Genomic DNA, 18,540 nt, shown 5'->3' on the forward strand with positions numbered 1-18,540 from the left:
AAATTCTGCTCTGAAGTTGTCCCAATTACTCCCCAAATCGCCAGCCATCTTCATCTCCTCCGGAGGTGGAATGTTCACTGGTATGTTGACGTCTTTAGCTTAGCCCGTTGCTAATTCTTTTTTTTTTTTGGCCTCCTACGGTGAAACGGCGTATTAATCCACGGTATTGTCTCTTGTTCTAGTCACTCGTGACACCATGTTTGTGCATGACACTACCATTCCTAACAGTTGGCTGCTCCAACAGCGCAGGGCCCGATGTAAACAAGTCAAGAGACAAGTCAGGATTCCAGCTGTTATAAAAAGGCAGAGAGAACAAAACTGAAAAACATTCTTCTCAACATCAAAGGGATTGGCTGCCAGCATTGTCCAGAGCAGATGTAAACACTGCTAATCTTTCCCAGTATCGTGTCTGCTCAGATCCTTTTGTCACTGGTAAGTGTTTTTTGTCAGTTGAGTGATAAATTTAAGTAAACTGGTGACGGAGATCTGCAAACCCAGACAATGGTGGGTCATGTATGGCTGCATAGTGTGTTGGCACTTGGAATTTGCGAACATTGGAACTGATACTAAACAGGAAAACATGCTTCCACTTATAATCATGTTAAATGAAAACTGTTCTGAAACATTTTTTCTGGTGTGCTCTGAATATTATGGTTATTGCTTGATACTGTACAAGATGAATTAAATAGTGAAATATTTTTGGACAGAGGACTTGTTTTAACATCAACATCCTTTCAACAACTTAGTGAATATGATGTATTCTGTTTTCTTAAGTAAGTTGGTCAAACAAAAAATAAATATATTAACATTTTGTTATTTATGATTATTGTTTCAGCCAAGCCAGCACACCTGTATGATTCCACTAATCCGGACTGGGGTCCAACCAACAAACAATCATATGGAAATCAGTGGAATAGTCCCTCTGCACAGCAAATTGAAATATGTCCCTTTATTCATAAAGACTGCTCTTAAGTGCATGTCTTTGTAGAATTATATAACACCCAAGCGTGCTTTATAAGCCTAAAGTGTTATTCATGAAAAAACGGCAGCCGACATGGACCCATGCGTTTTTTCACCACAAAACATGTTTTTGACGTATATAGCTTTTTGTAACTACCACCATGAAAATCCTCTCGAGGGATTTGTTTTCGAGAAGAAGCATGAGGTGACATAAAGGAGAGACCCGCCCTCAATTGGACTCGTTTGTTTCCATTAGTTTTACCTCCGGAAAGGTAGCTCGTTGTTCCTTTGTGTTAGTCAAAATGCCAGTTCGTTGCATTGCTGGACATTGCTTGAACACTCGGGGGGATGGATTTACCCTTCATACGTTTGCAAGAGACCCGGTTCGTCGTGAAAAATGGATTGCACGGTTGCAGAGGACGAGAGCTTTGTGGGTTCCAAATGACAGGTAGGTTTGTATACAGCTACTAAAAAAAATAATAGTTTGGGGCGGACCACGTAACCGGTCTCTCATAATGTAACAAATGATGCGCGTACGAAATGTGTCAATGTGCGCGTCGGACGGCGTCAGGCTGCTGTCACTTCGCCAGCGAAGCGCATGGGCTCCCGGACGGCGGCAGCTCTGAAGAACGCTGCCACAATGCAGCACTCAGTCGCGTGCAACGACAATGCAGTAAAGTGCCCCGGCTCAATTGTGTTGTTCATCACGTACTGTGCCGTCTATGAACAACCCCCTGAAGTAGCACAGTTCGGCTCTGCCTCACTCATCCGCTTTCGGCAACAAGGCAGTAAAGGCCCCGGCTCGACAGTGTTGTTCATTGCGTACTGCGGCGGCTATGAACAACCCCCTAAAGCAGCATGGCAAGGCTCTGCCTCACTCAGATGCGTGCGACGATAATGCAGCAAAGCGCCCCGGCTCGACAGTGTTCTTCATCGCGTACTGTGGCGGCTTTGAACAACCCCCTAAAGCAGCACGGCTTGGTTCCGTGATAAGCCACCTTGGCGCCGAAAATGAGCCACACCAGCTGGCTGCGATGAGCCGCGATGGCTCATCTCCGCCGCAGAACTGGATCGGACAGGGAGGCGGTTTGGCCGTGATCACATATCACCTGAATATGGCTCGAAACTTCTTCTTCTTTTCCTTTCGGCTTGTCCCGTTAGGGGTCGCCACAGCGTGTCATCTTTTGCCATCTTAGCCTATCTCTTGCATCTTCCTCTCTAACCCCAACTGCCCTCATGTCTTCCCTCACCACATCCATAAACCTTCTCTTTGGTCTTCCTCTCGCTCTTTTGCCTGGCAGCTCCATCCTCAGCATCCTTCTACCAATATACTCACTCTCTCGCCTCTGAACATGTCCAAACCATCGAAGTCTGCTCTCTCGAATCTTGTCTCCAAAACATCCAGCTTTGGCTGTCCCTCGAATGAGCTCATTTCTAATCCTATCCAACCTGGTCACTCCGAGCGAGAACCTCAACATCTTCATTTCTGCCACCTCCAGTTCAGCTTCCTGTTGTTTCTTCAGTGCCACCGTCTCTAATCCGTACATCATGGCCGGCCTCACCACTGTTTTGTAAACTTTGCCCTTCATCCTAGCAGACACTCTTCTGTCCAATAACACACCAGACACCTTTCGCCAGCTGTTCCAACCTGCTTGGACCCGTTTCTTCACTTCCTGACCACACTCTCCATTGCTCTGTATTGTTGACCCCAAGTATTTGAAGTCGTCCACCCTCGCTATCTCTTCTCCCTGTAGCCTCACTCTTCCCCCTCTACTTTTCTCATTCACGCACATATATTCTGTTTTACTTCGGCTAATCTTCATTCCTCTCCTTTCCAGTGCATGTCTCCATCTTTCCAATTGTTCCTCTGCGTGCTCCCTGCTTTCACTGCATATGATAATATCATCTGCGAACATCATGGTCCAAGGGGATTCCAGTCTAACCTCATCTGTCAGCCTATCCATTACCACTGCAAACAGGAAGGGGCTCAGAGCTGATCCCTGATGCAGTCCCACCTCCACCTTAAATTCCTCTGTCACACCTAAGGCACACCTCACCATTGTTCTGCTGCCATCATACATGTCCTGTACTATTTTAACATACTTCTCTGCCACACCAGACTTACGCATGCAGTACCACAGTTCCTCTCTTGGTACTCTGTCATAGGCTTTCTCTAGATCCACAAAGACACAATGTAGCTCCTTCTGACCTTCTTTGTACTTTTCCACTAGCATCCTCAAGGCAAATAATGCATCTGTGGTACTCTTTCTAGGCATGAAACCATACTGTTGCTCGCAGATACTTACTTCTGTCCAGAGTCTAGCCTCCACTACTCTTTCCCATAACTTCATTGTGTGGCTCATCAACTTTATTCCTCTATAGTTCCCACAGCTCTGAACATCCCCTTTGTTCTTAAAAATGGGAACTAGAACAATTTTCCTCCATTCTTCAGGCATCTTTTCGCCCGCTAGTATTCTGTTGAATAAGTTGGTCAAAAACTCCACAGCCATCTCTCCAAATTGCTTCCATACCTCTACCGGTATGTCATCACGACCAACTGCCTTTCCATTTTTCATCCTTTGTAGTGCCTTTCTGACTTCCCCCTTATTAATCATTGCCTCTTCAACTCTTCCTTCTCTCTCATTTTCTTCATTCATCAACTTCTCAAAGTATTCTTTCCATCTATTTAGCACACTACCGGCACCAGTCAACACATTTCCATCTCTATCCTTAATCACCCGAACCTTCTGCACATCCTTCCCATCTCTATCCCTCTGTCTGGCCAACCTGTAGAGATCCTTTTCTCCTTCTTTCGTGTCCAACCTAGTGTACATGTCTTCATATGCCTCTTGTTTAGCCTTTGCCACCTCTACCTTTGCCCTACGTCGCATCTCGATGTACTCCTTTCGCCTCTCCTCAGTCCTCTCAGTATCCCACTTCTTCTTCGCTAATCTCTTTCCTTGTATGACTCCCTGTATTTTGGGGTTCCACCACCAAGTCTCCCTCTCCCCTTTCCTACCAAAAGACACACCAAGTACTCTCCTGCCTGTCTCTCTGATCATCTTGGCTGTCGTCGTCCAGTCTTCCGGGAGCTTCTGCTGTCCATTGAGAGCCAGTCTTACCTCTTTCCGGAAGGTCGCACAACATTCTTCCTTTCTCAGCTTCCACCACATGGTTCTCTGCTCTACCTTTGTCTTCTTAATCTTCCTACCCACCACCAGAATCATCCTACATACTACCATCCTATGCTGTCGAGCTACACTCTCCCCTACCACTACTTTACAGTCAGTAACCTCCTTCAGATTACATCGTCTGCACAAAATATAATCTACCTGCGTGGTTCTACCTCCGCTCTTGTAGGTCACTATATGTTCCTCCCTCTTCTGGAAATAAGTGTTCACTACAGCCATCTCCATCCTTTTTGCAAAGTCCACCACCATCTGCCCTTCAAAGTTCCTTTCCTGGATGCCGTACTTACCCATCACTTCTTCATCGCCCCTGTTTCCTTTACCAATATGTCCATTACAATCTGCACCAATCACAACTCTCTCGCTGTCTGGGATGCTCAGAACTACTTCATCTAGTTCCTTCCAGAATTTCTCTTTCAACTCTAGGTCACATCCTACCTGTGGTGCATAGCCGCTAACCACATTATACATAACACCCTCAATTTCAAATTTTAGTCTCATCAGTGTAATATTGCCCCGGAAACTTCACTTGGTTCTGTGGCGTTCTCCCTTTCAAAAAGAGCTTCCGTGTCAGAAGGGGCGTGTTCGTCTCCCATAGTTAGGGTGCACCGCGTCTTTTCATTGGCGAATGTCCAGGTGACGTCACGGACAGAGGATGTAGCCAATATGGCGACCACTTGGAAGTCGTAGAATGACACTTCTGCAACTTTGCTCACATTTATTTTTTTGTATAGACATTGAAGCGAATAATGTTATATGTATTTTTCATTACAATATCTATTTTAGAATGTTTAAAGGGATTACACTTGGCCTTTAAGATAATGGACTTTGCATTCTTCCTTGAACATTTTGTTATTCAAAGATCATATCAACAGCTCTAAATTGAGGGAAAAAAATCGGTTACATTTGTAAGGCATTATTGCAATTCATGTAAATTTGTGCATATATATATATAATATATATATATATATATATATATACATAACTGTTACAAGTAGAACTAAACATAATTTTCAGGGTACAGAACAGCCTGATATGTTAGATGGAGAATGAGATGAGAAAATTTTGAAGTACAATTGGTTTGTTTATTTTTGCACCTACATAACATTGGGCACAGCACATTTATATAGCCAAACATTGTGATAAGGCAAAATAAAAATAATGTAGTGATTCCGGTAACATCGACCAAGAAAACTAGGGTCGGTAGGTGGGCAGGGATTTTTTTAAAAATGTTTGTATTGACTACTCTGGAGGAGGTGTTGGTAACTTCCAGTATGCTTTCTCTTGTGTGACAGTCTTTGAGTCCCGTATCCTGGTGTTGGCTTCAACCCAAAACAGCAGTGCTGCAACACATGAACAAGCTTCTCCCAGGCCAGCCGAGCAGTTGCAATGTACAGCAACATTTTTCCCACTTTGTTCAGCAATCACCAAGGCCAAAGGGGCTTTTCTCGGAATGCTTGGGAATGGAGAACCTGTAAAGATAATATTGGAGTTTTTAACATACGTGCATTTATACATGTATTAAGTATCATTCACATTTCAATATTACTAAATATTTTCACCTATCATTATTGTAGCAAATGAAAATTTCATAAAGAATGTAGGCTAGAGAAATTTATATTTTAATGGAAAAAAATTGTCTATTTCAGGTATTATGATTTTGAAAATATATGTAGTACAAAGAGATGGAAACATAACAAAAAGAAATTATACTCTTTCCTGCATGGCGTTAATTGTCAAATTATAAGTTGCAAATGATCATTAAATTACTCCTGACCTCACAAACATTACATACATTTAAATCTAAATGAAATAAATAACTGGATTTGCTAAAAAGATTGGGTGAAAACCAACATCAGGATACAGGACTCAAAGACTGTCACACAAGAGAAAGCATACCGGAAGCTGCCAACACGTCCTCAAAAGTAGTCAATACAAAAAAAAGAAAAAACTCCCCCCCAAAAAAATTCCTACCTACTTACCAACCCTAGGCTTCTTAGTCTATGTTACCGGAAACACAACATTATTTTTGTTTGGCCTTATCACAATGTTTTGACCACACAAATGTGCTGTACCCAATGTTATGTAAGTGCGAAATCAAACAAACCAATTGTACTTCAAAATTTCATTGTCTCATTCTCCATCTAACATGTCAGGCTGTTCTGTACCCTGAAAATTATGTTTAGTTCTACTTGTAGCAGTTACCCACTGTATTTGAAACAAAAACCCATGTGTGTGTGTGTGTGTGTGTGTGTATATATATATATATATATATATATATGTGTGTGTGTGTGTGTGTGTGTGTGAGTGTGAGTGTATATGTACAAATTTACATGAATTGCAATAATGGCTTCCAAATGCAACAGATTTCTTTGTTTTCAATTTAGAGCTGTTGATACTATCTTTGAATAACAAAATGTCACTCCCAATGTTGAAGGAAAAATGCAGAGTCCATTATCTTATGCTTATAAAGCATGCTTGGTAACTACAGTCATGCCAATATAATTCTACAAAGACATGCATTTAAGAATGTTCTTCACATCATTTTATGAATAAAGGGACACTTCTTATTTCAATTTGCTATACAAAGGGAAAATTCCACTGATTTCCATATGATTGATAGTTGGAACCCAGTCCGGATTTGGGGAATTTTACAGCTTTGTTGGCTTGCCTGAAACAATAGTCATAATTAACAAAATGTTAATATATTTATTCTTTGTTTGGCCAACCTACTTCATAGAACAGAACACATCATATTCAATTTTCAATAAGTTGTTGAAAGGATGCTGATGTTAAAACAAGTCCCTAGTCCTAAAATATTTCATAATTTAATTTCAAAACAGTATTCATTTAACATTATTATAAGTGGAAGCATGTTTTCCTGTTTAGTATCAGTTTCAATGTTCACATGTTCCAAGTGCCAACCTACAATGCAGCCATACATGACCCACCATTGTCTGAGCTTGCAGATCTACGTCACGTGTTTACTTAAATTTATAACTCAACTGACAAAAAACACTTACCAGTGACAAAATGATCTGAGCAGACACAATTCTGGGACAGTTTAGCAGTGTTTACATCCGCTCTGGACAATGCTGCTAGCCAATCGCTTTGACGTTGAGAAGAAACTTTTTCAGTTTGTTCTCCCTGGCTTTTTATAACAGTTGGAGTCCTGAAGAATGACTTGTTTATGTCAGGCCCTAGTCTGTTGGAGCGGCCAACCACAGCATGGAAGCTAACCATACCTGGAGGCTGGTTGGTTTGTGCAATTTTTAAAAATAATGTGGTCACTCGTGCGTGGAGCTACGGCCGCCGATACACTTGCTTGTCTTCCAACATGGCGCAAGGCCGAAAATCACCTGATTGTGACATTATGTCGCAGACCTCTAAAGGTTTATGCAACTATAGACCCTAAATGGTGCGCAGGCACCTATCTTTTTGTCCCTGACAGCCCCCCATTCCTCCTTCTTGATCATTTAAGGTAAAATATCACCAAAAGTAACACAGACATCAGATATTTAAGCATGAGATGCAAGCTATTAGCAAATGTGAGAGTAATGCAGTACTTTTTAAGAATATCACAAAGTATAAAAAAAAAATTAAATACCATATAAAGATTACATTTTACCCATATCAAATATTCTGAAATTATATCTAGCCATCAGCAAATTTTCTGTACCCCACCTCCCGCTGCCCCCCCTACCCCTTCGGCATAGGGTCATGGGCATGGTGGAGCATGTCCCAGCTGACTGTGGATGAGAGGCAGGGTACTCCCTGAACTGGTCGCCAGGGCACAGTTAAAGCCAGAAGTTGACATACATTGCGCAAAAACATATATTTCAATCTTTGTAAATCATACCAGACTAAAACCCCCTGTTTCAAGATGTGTCAATATCACCAAAATTATTTAATTTGGTTAAATTCCACAATAATAAGAGAGAATTTATTTGAGAACTTGATATTTTCTTCAAGGTCAAAAGCTTACATATATTTCCTAAGCATAGAGTACCATTTCCTTTCAACTGGATGACTTAGGTCAAACGTTTTGAGTAACCTTCAGAAGCTTCTGGCAGTACTCAACTGGAATCCTGGCCCACTCCTCCTGACAGAACTCATGTAACTGAAGTTGAGCTGTGAACTGAGTCAGGTTTTTCGGTTGTCTTGCTCACACACACTGTTTCAGATCTGCCCACAAATTTTCGAGAGGATTCAGATCAGGGCTTTGTGATGGCCACTCTACAATAGTTCACGTTATTCTCAATCCACTTTTTAATCATTTTGTCAGTATGCTTTGGGTCACTGGTGTTCTCTGGTCTATAAGCTTCTCCCTTTTTCCTCCTGATGTTGCTCATTATGACGAAAGAAGCTCCACTTTGGTTTCATCGGACCACAGGACATGTCTACAGAAGTTAAGATCTTTGTATTGATGTCTTTTTGAAAACTGTAATCTGTCTTTTTTTAGGTTTCTTTTGAAGTAATGGCTTTATTCTCAGTGAGTGGCCTTTCAGATCATATAGTTACAGGACTCATTTCACTGTGGATGACACATTCTTACCAGTTTAATCCAGCATCTACACAAAGTCTTTAACTTTAGTTCTGGGGTTTATTTGCACATTTTGGACCAAAAGATAATCATCTCTGAGACACAGAGTCCCTCCTAAGTGATGACTGGACAGTCCCATGATGTTTATACTAGCGTAAGATTGTTTGAATAGATGAACTTGGTACCTTTAAGGATCTGGAAATTCCACCCAAGGATGAGCCAGACTCGTGGAGCTCCATTATTCCTTCTCTGATTCCTGGCCAATTTAATTTGATTTTCCCATGCTTTCAAACAAGAAAGCAGATGGTTTTAAGTGTGGCCTTAAATACTGTACATACCAAGGTGTGCAGTCAGTTAACTTACACGTTGTCAGGCAACCCATCAGGAGCTTCTAAAGCCATAACTTCAACACCTGGGCTTCCCCGTCTTCTTTAAAGTCATAGTACTTTTTGTGTTTGTTTTGTGTGTAAACTTTTGACCTCAAACAAAAAAATTCTAAGAAATTCTCTCATTATTGTGGCATTTAACAAAATTATACAATGTTCTCGATCCTGACTGACCCGAAACAGGAGAGCTTCAGTTTGATGTCACTTCAGACAGTGAGACAAAAAATGAAATGTATGTTTTTGCACAGTGTAAATAAACTTACGGCTTCAACTGTATAAACAACCATTCACACTTATGGGCAATTTTAGTCTTCAATTAATCTAGCACGCATGTTTTTGGGACGTAGGAGGAAAAAGAAGCAAAACCCATTCAGAAATCGGAAGAACATACAAACTCCACACAGGTGAGGCCGAATTTGAACCCAGGTCATCACAACTGTGAGGCAGATGTGCTAACCACCTTCCACTGTGTAATAAAGTTGTGTCTCTTACAATTTTCTAAAATACAGAAAGCAAACACAGTCGGTGGGTATTGATCTACTTGTCTCAATAGCATAATGATCCAAAGCGGTCAATGAGGTTCAGATTTCCTTGGTATGCAGTCCAAGATTTTAAGAACCATTCTTATCAAAAGTGTATGTGCAGCCAGTAACTATTATTAATAACTGAAATAAGTCGGAATAACCCCATGACTCCTGACTTCAGGCGTCACTTTTCGGCAACACATCACACAATATGATTATTTTGTGACAACACGGACAATATATGGTGGTATGAGATGTGGAACTCGAACGGTGTTTGAATCCTAAATAACGTACATTTCATGTGTAACCCTCACGGTATCTGTCCAACTATCACTTCAGTAAATCTTCTACAAAAAGACAAACGTAAAATTAGAGAAGCCAAACACAAAATACATATCGGACTAAACAGAACTGGAACAACATGGGATACATAATAATCATGATTCATTTTATTATTTGATTTTCAGTTTCAATAATATCATTACAGGAAAAAAAAATACATTATATTTTATATAGTAACAGTAGAATGTTGTGGAATTGCTTCAACTGCTGGTCATAGTTTAATGGTGTGTGTGCAATGTGAGACTGATTTCAGTCCAGTGTTAAGAATCACTCAGTACAAAGGCAGTACATGTAATAACCTGCTTCTTCTTACTTCAATGAATCTGTTTGATTCAGCCACTTTGGGCAGGTGCCTGGAAGAGTTTATATGCTGTGTTTAGATCATAATGGATTTACTGTAAATACTGTATAAGTTGCACAAAACATGGCAAATCTTTTAAGTGATCTTTTGATTATAATGTATAAACATATACTTACTTATTGCACACTACCATTGAACAAGCTGAAATGAGATATTCTATATACCTTCCTCCACTTTGCCATCGACGACAAGAACGCAGCAAGAGCCATCAATATAAATACAACAACTTTAAAACATTAAGGAAGTTTCTGACACAAACACACTACAGGGATAGATAAGAATGGCCCAACATCTTCTTACATCCATCCATCCTTCAATTTCCTTTACAGTTTATCTTCACTAAGGTCACAGGCGTGCTGAAACCTATCCTAGTTATCTTTGGGCGGAGGCAGGGTACCCCTAACTGGTCGCCAGCCAATCGCAAGGCACATATAAACAAACCATTCTATCAATCTCACATTCACATGTACGGGCAATTAAGAGTTTTCAATAAACCGACTGTGCATGTTTTGGGGATGCAGGAGGAAATCGTAGTGCCCGTAAAAAACCCACACAGGCACGGGGAGAACATCCAAACTCCACATAGGCGGGCCTGGGATTTGAACACCAGTCCTCAGAACTGTGAGGCTGACACTCTAACCAGTCATCGATCGTGCCACCCATCTAACACACAGTACAACCAAAACAAACAAGCACAAATGAAGCATTAACATTGGAAAAAAATCCTGTCCATTTATGGCAACCTGCTCAAAGAGTGAGCCACGGCCGTTTCAAAGAGTGTAGGTAAGAATAAAAGTCAGAGGAAATGTGGGTGGGGATGACCGTTGACTATAAGTCAGTCAGGGGAAGGGTCAAAGTTCAAAGACAAAAGTGCTCGTGCTGCATTCTTGTCATAAATGAAGATGGCAATATAAACCTTTTGTGGAAAAAAAATGCATCACCAAACTTTGGACAATTAAAGCAAAAGAAGTAGTAGCAGCAGCATCCTTTCATTAAAAAAGATCAACCGGTGGACTTGGTGTTGTCAAAAGATTTATTAAAAGTATCAGTGCAATAAATGTGCTTTTCTCCTATGATTAGAATGCAGAATTATACCTATGACTGGTTTGACCGGGTTTGTGTGGCACTGATCACACTGATAACAAAGTCATGGGACAGGCTGGGATAAGACTGCTTACAGTTATTCGACAATTTTTCAAGGTCAGTTTCTAATTACGACAACTTTCCAGTAAACTGGTCTATTTTGTATATAAAGTGATTTTGGAATCAGTTAAATATCAAATATATGAAACAACAAAAGACTATTACTCTGACTTCACATTTCTTGGGCTGCATACAGTAAGAGAAATTTTGTTAAAGGCTCAGTTCACCTGCACCTGTCCTTGATGAGCACCTGACTTTCGACACTTTACATTCAACAGATGCCACGTTTTCTTTGAGGCAAAGGAAACATTAATTAGAGCAGTGATTTCCAACAAGGGTGCAATGAGAGATCTTCAGGATTTGTCATTAAACACTTTCAAATTTAATTTATCTCATAAATATTATTAATTCCAAATATACAGTACCTTTGTTCATCTGTCTCTGCCAGCAACATATTATGGGTGACAGGCAGAACAACTGCAGTGGGGAAAAAGTATTTGGACAGCCTCCAAGGAAGTTGTCCTACTTAAAAGACAAGGTCTGTAATTCATCATCATATGTCATCTATGAGACAAATGTGGAAAAAAATTGAAATCACAGTATGACTTTTAAACATTTTATTTGCATACAGTGTTCCCTCTAATACTGCGTTACGTTCCCAAAAATACTCCCATTAAGTGAAATCTATGCAGGAAAAGTTATTTTCTTCATTTTTTAGTTTTTTTTTTCATCCATTGTGGTTTTTTTTTCATTTACAGGATGTATTTTTTCCATTTACAGTGCATGTTTTTTTATTTACAGGTTGCTGTTTTTCATTTACAGTATTTTTTCGTTGTTTGTTTTAAGGCTGTTAAACCCATAACTACAGACTCAAACTTTTCTCAGACATGCATTAACATTTTTTAATTTCTCTCATTTAAACACTCAAAAGTTCAAACCTCTGTAAAAAAAAATAAATAAAATACACTATTGTATTCTAGAATGAAACCAAAAATCAAAATCTATTTGACGCCAAAACATTTATTTGAGAAATACATTTATAAATGTCCCGCCATCCATTTTCTTTTGCTTTATCCAGGACAGGGGATAAGTGTTTTCCAATAAAAAGAATAACATGATAGTTTTTAGAAATAAACTTTATTTTAATGATGAATCTATGATGTTGGACACACAAGAAATTATGAACAGTGATTCGGGCGTATTTACAGTTCTTTTTGCTTTCCTGTTGCAAGTGTCTTGCGAGTAAAAAATAGCTATGGGTCGTTGTTGGTGGTCTTTTTTTTCTTTGGTCGAGAATATTTTTATAAACTGACATGCCACCTTCGATTATGTTTGAGAACTAAAGTTGTGACACATTGTGAGGGTAAGCTGAAACGACGCAAGGCACGCCGGCTACCCCCACAGCAGAAGTGCAGGTTCTTAAGGTGGTTGACAATGGTCTACAGTTCCTTAGCCATTCAGGATACAGAACACAATGTGGGTTTTCCCTTAGCAAATTAGGATACAGAACACAATGTGTATTCATACGCTGTTAAAAAAAAAAAAAAAACAGCCTGCTTCACTGTAAAAAAAAAAAAAAAAAAAAAATCACCCAAAAAAAATCTCTGTAATAGCGAGGCCATGTAATGTGAACCACATTGTAGCAAGAGAACACTGTACTGCGAGAAATAAGGTAAATATTTTGACAAAAAGTTGAACTCAATACATTGTAATGAAAGCTTTATGGTTGCAGTTACCAATGCCAAACTTTTCTGTAGTTCTTGACCAAGTTTGCACGAATTGTAGCAGGTATTTTGGACTACTTTTCCATGCAGATCTCTCAATCTACCATACTTTGGGGTTGTCGCCGGCTAACACACACTTCTAACTCCCTTCACAAATTTTCTATTGGGTTGAGGTCTGGACACCGGGCAAGCCATTCCAGGTTCGTAAAATGCTTCTTGGATGGCAACTTGCTTAGGCTGTGTGTTAAGGGTCACTGTCATGCTGGACGAAACACTCCTGTTCCATCTTACAGAGAGGAGGTTTTTGCCCAAAATCTCACAATACATAGCACCATCTTTCTTTACCTTAATATGGATCAATCGTCCTATCCCTTTTGGAGAGAATCAGCACCAAAGCATGATATTTCCATACCCTTGCTTCACAATGGGTATGGTGTTCGTAGGATGCCACTCACCATTCTTCTTGCTCCAAACAAGGCAAGTGAAGTTTATACCAAAACGTCTATTTTGGTCTTTTCTGACCACATAACATTCTCCCAGTACTCCTCTAGAACATCCAGATGGTCAATGATAAACTTTAGATGGGCCTGGATATGTGCTGGCTGAAGCGGACAGACCTTTTGGGAACTGCAGGGTTTGAATCCATGGTGATGTAGTGTTACTAATAAAAACCTTTGTGACTGTGTTCCCAGCTTTCTTCAGGTCATTGACCAAGTCCCCCTTGTGTGCTTTCCCTCACCATTCTCAAGCTCATTGATACACCACAAGATGAGGTTTTTGCCTTGGAGCCACAAGTCAAGAGAGATTGTCAGTAAACAGATATTGTATGTTGGTCTCTTTCACAAACCTGCTGGCCAAGTATAAAGTAGCTCAGCACAGCCTTGTGCAGTTTTACAATTTTGTTCCTGAGACAGGTCTCTGCTATTGGCTATGGAGAAGCGGTTGGAGACTGACTGAGGGTCTGTGTCTTTGATGGAGGAAGTGAATTAAAACCGGCAGCATTAATATTGGTAATGTGTGGCAAATAGAAGAGCTTTTTAAAGATAAAGTAACAAGTATGAAAGCCAGAATTTTTGCTGATTGATAGGTATCTGAATACTGATTCATATATATATATATATATATATATATATATATATATATATACATACATACATACAGTGCCCTCCATAATTATTGGCACCCCCGGTTAAGATGTGTTAAAAGCCTTAAAACAAATTCAGTGTTTATTGCAGAAGAATACTGTCACTGAAAATTTTAGGAAAATGTAACCTTCAACTCAAATGAATTGTAAGAAAATGAAAAAATCCCTGACTAAAAAAATTATTATTTTTCACTAAATCGCCTGTTCCACAATTATTGGCTCGCTTAACAATTCCCAGGAAATAAATATAATTGAAGCATTTCTGTCCTTTCTACAGTAGTTTACAACGTTTACCAGAGTTTCCCTGGGGTATAAATATGTCATGGCACAGAGGCCATTTCTCTTATCCACTCTCTAACACGGGAAAGACAAAGGAACACAGCATACAAGTGAGGCAGATGTGCGTCGACCTTCATAGGTCAGGTAGAGGCTATAAGAAGATTGCCACTCAACTGCAGCTGCCCATTTCCACTGTGAGAGGAATAATTAAGAAGTTCAAAACAACTGGAAAAGTGGTAAACAAGCCTGGAGGAGGACCCATGTTTATTTTGCCACCACGCACAGTGAGGAGGATGGTGAGAGAAATCAAAAGATCTCCAAAGCTCACTGTTACAGAATTACAACAAATGGTAGCATCCTGGGGTCACAAAGTCTCCAAATCAACCATCAGGCACTGTCTACACGCCAACAAGCTGTTTGGTAGGCATGCACGGAGAAAACCTTTCCTCACTCAAATCATAAATGCAAACGTCTGGAGTTTGCCAAGCAGTATTGGGGCTTTAACTGGGACCGTGTGCTTTGGTCAGATGAGACCAAGATTGAGCTTTTTGGCAACAAACACTAAGTGTGTCTGGCGTGCCACGAACGATGCGCATGCCGAAAAGCACCTCATACCCACTGTGAAGTATGGGGGTGGGTCAGTGATGCTGTGGGGCTGTTTTGCTTCCAAAGGCCCTGGGAACCTTGTTAGGGTACCAGGCATCACAAATTCTTTGAAATACCAGGAATTTTTCAATCAAAATCTGTTGACCTCTGCCCGAAAGCTGAAGCTGGGTCATCACTGGGTCTTTCAGCAAGACAATGACCCTAAATATATGGCCAAATCTACACATAAATGGTTCACCAGACACAAAATCAAGCTCCTCCCATGGCCATCTCAGTCCCCAGACCTCAACCCCATTGAAAACCTGCAGGGTGAGCTGAAGAGTATAGGACCCAGGTCTCTGGATGATTTAGAGAGATTCTGCACAGAGGAATGGCTGAAGATCTATTCTAAAGATGACAGAAGTCAGTGTAAGGACTTTAGAATTGGAGTTATATGATCTCACCTCTTTGTTCTAGTCAGAACCCGAGCTGATGCATTCTGATGAGCTGCAGCCTTTTAATGCTCTTTTGGGGAATCCAGTCCGAAGACCATTACAGTAGTCAAGTCTACTTGAGATATAGACATGTATGAGCTTCTCCTGGTCTGCTTGACACATACAAGCCTTGGCTCCAGATGTTCTTCAGATGGTAAAAGGCAGTTTTTCTGATTGATTTGATTTGACTGTTGAAAGTCGGGTTTGAATCAATCAGAACACCAAGGATTCAGACATGGTCTTTGTCTTTTAAAGATAGTGAGTCCAGGTATTTACTGGATTCAATGATGCAAGCTACCATATGATGGTGCTCACAAAGCAGTGAGCAACTATTGCAATTTTAGATTTTGGAAGCAGGAGCAGCTTAAATTGACTCACACACTGACAACGTAATCTTTGCGGCACTCCTAGCATATTGGAAGGATGCAAACGTGTTTAAAGTGCATGTTTTGTGTCTATTTCTTCATCTATTGTTTTATTATTTGCTTGTTATGCTATTCTTTTTGCTGTGGTCTGATAGTTTGCTTTGACACTGAGTGTGAACAATACATCGACTTTCAGTGTGTGGGTGAATGTAAGGTTCAGCTCACAAATGTAAGATTGCAATTGTTCTTCACTGCCTTGTCACATGGTAGCTTGCATACACGCTTAAACGCATGTTAGCATGCATGCTAACAATGTAACCAGTGTGTTCAGGTGTACTCAATTGGTCGAGTCACACAACAACATTTACAGATTTTGGAACTCATTGTGCACTTAAGGAACATAACCCCATCGAATAATGAGGGAACACTGTACTTGAGAGCAACAGCATGGTTTCATGAAAAGAAAAAGTATCCCATTGGCATGATTTGACGAGAGGGTGTCGAGAAGTACAGAAAAGGTCAGAAGGAGCTACATTGTGTCTTGTAGCGCTAGTGAAAGCCAATGACAGAGTTCCAAGAGAGGAACTATTATACTGCATGCGGAAGTCTGGAGTGGCAGGGAGGTAAGTAGTAGAGGAGATGTATGAGGCCTCACCTCCATGAGCCAAAAGTCAAAGGTGAAGGACCACACAAAGCACAGCCCAAATGACCCCCTAAGATGAATAAGATAAATTGACTTCTGTTTCCATTGCCTGCATGCTGGTCAATGGGCCCCCCACTGGAGCCAGACCTGGAGGTGGGGCTTGAAGGCAAGATGGCTGATGCCTTGCCTGCACCCATGGGGCCCAGGCGGACACTGCAGTAAGAGGAAACATGGGACCCATTGCTCACCACCTGTGGGGGATCTAAGGGGATAAGATGCATAAGAGAGCTGGGCAGCAGCCATCTAGGGATACGGAACATCACCACTCCAGGAAGGTAAGAACCCAAGCTGGTGTGCAAGGTTGATAAGTTCCAACTAGATACAGTTGGGCTCACCTTCACACACAGTTTTGGCTCAGGTACCAGTCGTGTTGAGAGGGGTTATACACTTTTCCACTGTGGAGATGTCCACGGTGAGAGGTGCAGAGCAGGTGTGAGCATACTTATTACCCCCGAACTTGGTGCCTGTACGTTGGTGTTTACCCCACTGGATGAGATGTTAGCCTCGCTCTGCCTTTAGGTGGGGGCGGGGGCGTGGGGGACAGATCTTAACTATTGTTTATGCTTACTAACTTTTTCACTGACTAGAAGTTGGTTGAGAGTTGGCTCCAATGGTAGGGGAAGATGCTTGTCCAACCAGGCAGACATACATATTGGCAGGGTCTGTTTGGATCGTTTAACAGTGCCCCATGTCCGAAGAAGCTTCATCTCACTCCTGCACCAGAACTTCAACCACATCCCGGGGGAGGCGGAGGACATTTAGTATAAGTGGAACATTCTTCATGCCTCCATTGTTGAGGCAGCTGACCGGAGTGGTGGCCGTAAGGTTATCGCTGCCTGTGGTGGCGGCAATCCCCATATCCATTGGTTGCCATCAGTGGGAAGGGATGCCGTCAAGCTGAAGGAGCACTATCAGGCCCTTTTGGCTTGTGGGACTCCAGATACAGCTGTTGGGTATTGTCTGGCCAAGTGAAATGCAGCATTGGTGGTCACTGAGGCAGAATCCTGGATTTGAATGGGCCATGGAAATCAATAGCTTCGAGGAAATTCTGAGTCTCTATCCAGCATCTCAGGAAGGGAAATCAGTGCACTGTGAACAGTATGTATAGAGTAGAAAATGCACTGCTGACCTCAACTCGGGACGTTGTGTGTCAGTGGGCTGAATACTTCAAAAACTTCCTCAATTCCAACAACACACTATTCTAATAGGAAGCAGAGTCTGGAGACTGACGTTTGTTCTTCTAGCTCAGAGTTTGAGGTCACAGAGGTGGTAAAAAAGCTCCTCAGTGGCAGGCTGCCAAGAGTAGATGAGACCCACCCCGTGTTCCTAAATCCTCTGGATGTTGTGGGGCTGTCCTGGTTGATATGCTTCATAACATAACATGGACCTCTGGGAGAGTACCTCTGGATTGGAAGACCCTGGTGGTGGTCCCAATTTTTTAAAAGGGGGACCTGAGCGTGTTTTCCAACTAGCCTCCACGGTAAGCTCTATTCAGGAGTTCGGGAAAGGAGGTTTCCTCAGTCAATCAAATTTTCAATTTCAGAAGGAGCATTGTGGCTTTTGTCCTGGCTGTGGAACAGTGAACCAGCTCGGCATCCTCAACAGGGTTCTCGATGGTGAATTAGAGTCCGCCCAACTAGTCTCCATGTGTTTTGTGGACTAGAGATAAGGTGTTCAAAGCGTCCCTCGGGGAGTCCTGTGAGGGCATTCACCCAGAGTATGAGCTACCAGACTGCCTGATACGGGCTGTCCAGTCCCTGTGTGACTGACATCAGAGTTTGCAGTGATTCGTATTGCCG

General features: G+C 41.4%; 1 protein-coding gene across 1 annotated transcript in view; it reads right to left on the bottom strand.

Annotated features, from left to right (window-relative positions):
* Positions 1-5,254: 5,254 nt before the first annotated feature.
* Positions 5,255-18,540, bottom strand: part of gphna (gephyrin a) — a 119,883-nt gene continuing 106,597 nt past the window's right edge. The window contains exon 25 of the transcript XR_009798299.1: positions 5,255-5,620. The gene's annotated coding sequence lies outside the window, so the exon portion shown is untranslated. The remainder of the gene's footprint in view (positions 5,621-18,540) is intronic.

This window comes from Syngnathoides biaculeatus, chromosome 15 (genome assembly GCF_019802595.1).
Source record: "Syngnathoides biaculeatus isolate LvHL_M chromosome 15, ASM1980259v1, whole genome shotgun sequence".
In the NCBI taxonomy this organism is placed as follows: Eukaryota; Metazoa; Chordata; class Actinopteri; order Syngnathiformes; family Syngnathidae; genus Syngnathoides; species Syngnathoides biaculeatus.